We start from the raw sequence: 5,305 nt of genomic DNA, 5'->3' as shown, positions 1-5,305 counted from the left end.
AGAAGACAGTGCTTTCTACTCCCTGATTTTTAGAATAGCTTTGACTAGTTCAAATTGTTAATCAGCTTGAAAGAAAGAAGGCATCAAAGAGAAATGTAGCATTTGTCTTTTCTAAAGCAGCAATGTGTCTTTTTTTTCTGTTTGATACATTTACTTCTAGGGTCCAATAAGATGGCTAGGACTTCATAAATATTAGATTGGCCAACCAGCCATCCTGCCCTGCCATCCAGGAACTTCCAGTCCACCCAGACAAGGTCAACACCATGCCCCTTTACTTCTTAAATATTATATTACCTTTTGTTCGTGGGAAACAAAAATCTCAAGAATTCCCATTCAGGGATGCTGAATTAGACTGGCTTATTAAAGAATTAGATTTATTATGAGCCAATGAGAAGTTTTCTTGGAGTTCTTGTCTGACTAATGTTAATACCTTTTAGGAAAGAGTATTAGTAAGCTACTAAAAATAACACCACTGAAGGATTCGTGGCTGACAGTGATGGGCCACATGGGTGTCTGGGTGTCTCTGAGGCTGAGGGCATGACGCCTCAGTACACAGGACATAGGACTTTGGTTTCAGTTAGTCCCAGGATTTAAGACCACAATTCAATTACATAGGATTCTCTGCTTCCATTCCCTCAGTTGAAGGGCTTTTCTCCTTCCAAAGGCAGCAGGATGTCCCAGCGGTTCATGCGTGTCTAAAAGCCTGATTAAGTGTATTGCACTGTGCATGGAATATTCTAGTCTCCAGAGATTATTTATGTTGAGACAAGGCCAGTCTTGTGGGACTAGAGATGCAGTAAACCCCACATACTTAATGGATGATCTTTTTTCCCCCCTGGGGATGCTACTTGTGTCTGTCTAGGCTCTGAGGTCCTTGGTACGCTCTTGGCTTTTTCCTGACCTGCAGTAAACCCACATTCCCTGCTTGATATGCATTAGAAGTAAACAGATGCACTAACTTGAATCGATATTGGTGTTAAGCAGCTCCTGAGCTTTATGTCAGGGTCTCTGGTAGGAGAGGTTAGTCTCTGGTTGCAGTGGGTTTGGGTGACAGGAAATTTAAGACTAAATGGGCTGGAAGTTTAATCCTTGGATGCACTTAAGTCTCATGATTTTTACCTCAGTCAATAGGAGGAAGGGGATGCTCTCTGGGTTCTTTCCCACTGCTCAGACTCTTCCTGCCCATTGCTTCAGGCTAGAATGGGCTTCCTCCCATTTCGAGATGTCTGGGCTTCGCTTGCTCAGGAACTCAGGGGTCTGCTGAGGTTTTCACTGATTGGCACACTGGCTCTCCTCAGTGTCTTATTTTATTCATCTTGCAATTTATTTTCTACTGGAAGAGAAAGTACCAAGTGACCAAGCACACACTGAAGTTTCTGGAAAAGAAAGCCACACTATGTTAAAGCTTCTATAGGGCCGTTCCAATTATTAGGACATCTGTGACCATGGAGACCAGAGATGTTGCTGGTTTGGAGGCAATTTCCTGGTCTATTTTTAACAGACACCCATTGTCCACTTCTGCATGTGACCTGGCATCCTTATGGCTATCAGGTAAAATCTTGTTTGGAATGTACAAACAGACCCTTAGCTCCCACCAGCCTGAAGGCTAAGAGTGTCATCATGAACCATTTGAGACCTATAGCAGAGACTTCTCTCCTTTGTTATAACCACCTCTCTGAATTAGTAAATTCACCACTGAATTAGTAAAAATAACTGTTGACTTCTTGCATTCTCGGCTTGTACTATAAAAAAATCCATTACCATGTTGTAACATGGATTTTCGGGTAACCCGAATCTGCATTCTATGGCTCTGTCACTCACACTTAGCTCTAGAATAAACTTTCTTAGTCCCTTGAGGTGAGAGGAAGGGGTTTTGAGTTAATACCAGCCTGTGAGCACTTGGCAGAGAGAGCATCACACTTCACAGCAGTTCCTGTTAACCGGATCATTTATTTGTTTATTTTGTGGCCCTGAGGATTGAAACCACGGTCTTGGGAAGCACTTTATACTAGCTGTGCTCCTAGACTCTGTTTAATTTAATTTAATTTAATTTAATTTAATTTAATTTATGTCTATGAGTGTTTTGTCTGCATGTAGTTCTGTGCACCATGTATGTACCTGGTGCCTGTGGAGGAGGTCAGAACAGGGTATTGGATCCCTGAGCACTGGAGTTACAGACAATTGTGAGCTGCTGTATGGGTGCTGGGAATTAACTGGGGTTCTCTAGAAGGTCAGATGGTGCTCTTAACCACCAAATCATATCTCCTCCATTTTTCAGGTTCTCAAAGAGTACACACGGAGGGAACCATGGCTCCAGCTGCATAAGTAGCAGAGGATAGCCTTTTCTAGGATCAGTGGAAGGAGAGGCCCTTGGTCCTCTGAAGGCTCAATGCCTCAGTGTAGGGGAATGCCAGGGCAGTGAGGTAGGAGTGGGTGGGTGGGGGAGCACTCACTCTCATAGAAGCAGGGGAAGCGGGGATGGGATGGGGAGTTGTGGAGGGGAAACCTGGAGAGGGGATAACATTTGAAATGTAAATAAATAAAATATCCAATTAAAAAATAAGAGACAGGGTCTCACTCTGTAGCCTTATATAATCTAGAACTCATTATGTAGACAGGTTGACTTGGAACTCACAGTGACCTGTCTATGTAGTCCTAGTCATCCTTGAACTTACAATCTGTCTTCACCTACCCAGTCCTGGGATCACCAAACCCAGCTACTTCATTGTGATTCTTAACCTTTTGTGGATCATGGATCTATATGAGAATCTGTTAAAAACATTGGATTTCATCACAGGGAAAAAAAATGTTAGTGTGTGCAAGCATTTGCATACAATGTCAGAAATGTCTGAGCTCCCTAAAATCCAAACAGGAGCCCATTAGGGGTATTGCCTCCTCTTTAAATGACCAGTAAATGGAATATACTTGAGAGAAGTCTTGTTGCTTAGGAGAGACTGAACGAATACCACAGAATCTACTGGCTTTCTAAATTGCAAGCAGAAAAGACCCCATGCCTCCAGGAATCTATCTGTAAACTTCTCCTTATATTTAGTTTTGAGAATTTGTCATGTCCAAGTGACAGAGATACCTCTGAGCAGAGAACCTCATCCTTGACTGACATGTCTTTCAGGTGGCCTACTGAACCTCATTTGGACAAATATGGCCTATCCAAAGAAACAGACAGACAGACAGACCAACACAAACCTAACAAAAAGCCTTCCCTTTCTTGTTGGACTCTTCCATGGAGTCCTGGTTGCTACCCAGCCAGGTGGAGTGTTCTGTTGACATCCCTGTCTCTGCCCCCTCTATGGGTCTACAACAGTTATCCTCAGGTCCGTCTCTGTGTCTGTATTTTGGCAAACTGTGTGGTGACCACTTTACAGACAGGGCTGGAGTTGTGCCTAAGTCTTATGTCATCCCTTCAGATCCAGGGTTACAAGAACCGTTTCCTCCCCACCTACATCTGTGCGTGCAGCCCCCTTTGTTATATGTTTAAGTGCAAAATGTGATGTTGGAGCTGGCTGAAATCCAATTTATCTGAGCCACATTAGTAGTTAACCTGGAGGAGTCAGGTACCTTGGATTGTGTTTTTATAGCCCTGTTACCAGGATTGGTTTGTGTGCTGTGGAAAGCAAGTAAATGAACTGGATAATCGCCATATTTCTATTCTACTCCGTGCTGTGTAGCCTGGGCCTCTGGAAGCAAAAGTTTTCTCTACAACAAAGTCACTTCTCAAGAACAATTATGCCCCCTGGGGGTGAATATCTGTCACTGCCAAGGATGACTAAACAAATTGTCTCTGAAATCACCTTCCCTTCATTTAACTCTCATTTGATGGTTTTCACTGCAGATCAAAGAAGATGGCAACAGGGCCCTCTAAAACAAACAAACAAACAAAACCCCAAACAACAACAAAAGTCAAACAAATAAACAACTGCCATGCCACTCGCACCCCGCCCCCTGCCTCCAAAACACAGCTAACGGAAACACCTTCCCAATGATGGAAACAGAATGGTCCAGGCATTATTTAATTATTCTGTCTCTGAATTTTAAATATCTGCATCAGCAAGTTTATGTATCAAATGTTAATGAGGATTAAGATCAACCAGGGCTCACCCTAAGAGGCCCTTCTTGACTCAGGGGTCTGGTGACCCAGGGACTCTACCTTTTGGACAAACTCCTAGCCATGTGGTTGCGGCTGGGCTGTAAGCAGATCTTGGAGATGTGAGATGTACCCGTTTGTGAGGCCTCTGTGCACATCCATGAGGCCACCCATACATGACACTTCTCACCCAGGCCATCTCCTTGCCACACTGCTTCTTATAACTCAGCTCTGCTTTCTTTCAGGTGGTAGTTAATGGAAAGGCACTGGTCTTGAGAGAAGAGTAAATAGGTTTTAGTAGAATCAAGGAAGATTCCACCTCAACACAAGCTATCACCCACTAAGAGACCCCATTGCCTGCAAGTCCTCTTCGCCCCCTCAGTAGTTAAAGTTTTAAGTAGAAAATCTTTCCTTACTCAAAATTTAGAGCAGACTAGAAAAGCAGACTGAATGTAAATTCCCTGTGTCTTATCGTCTTGATTCCACAAGGTATCAAGGAGCAATCTTGTGGAGCTTGAGTTTCAGATCTGAATGTGCTGGCTACACCCATGTATTCTGTCTTCACCCTACCTTAGTGCCATCCATCGCTTGTTTTCTGTCTCTCAGAAAACCCACCCGCACTCTCTCCTGGAGCCAACCGAGGAAAGATGAACAAAAGAGTCCTGTAAACATTTCTTCTTTCGATCCCAAGTACCTGGTATCTCTGAGAAACTGGCAGTGGCTTTGCCCCTTCAATAATAGAGTAAACCATTAGGCATTGTGAGTTCCTCCTTCACAGCTCAGTTACCAGGGCAGGACCTCCTTGTCTCAAGTTCTCTGCTACTCTGTGGTTCTAAGAACTGGGACAAGTGGAAGCAGTCAACATTGTACCTGTCTGTGGCTTTTTACTCCTGAACACAGAGGCCTTTGTTAGTCCTTTTTGTTTCATGGCAAGCAGAAATGGGGCCATTTGCGCGCGCGCGTGTGTGTGTGTGTGTGTGTGTGTGTGTGTGTGTGTGTGTGTGTGTGTGTAATGGTCATAGGATGGTAAACGAGGAATGTTTCCCTCTACTTCCTGTTGGAACACTGCCTGTTTTGTGTTTTCTTTTCTTTTTCTTTTTTTTGGTTTTTCGAGACAGGGTTTCTCTGAGTAGCTCTGGCTGGCCTCGAACTCACTCTGTAGACCAGGCTGGCCTCGAACTCAGAAATCCACCTGCCTCTGCC

Source organism: Mastomys coucha, unplaced genomic scaffold (genome assembly GCF_008632895.1).
Source record: "Mastomys coucha isolate ucsf_1 unplaced genomic scaffold, UCSF_Mcou_1 pScaffold16, whole genome shotgun sequence".
NCBI classification, from domain to species: Eukaryota; Metazoa; Chordata; class Mammalia; order Rodentia; family Muridae; genus Mastomys; species Mastomys coucha.
This window is presented reverse-complemented; position numbering follows the sequence as displayed.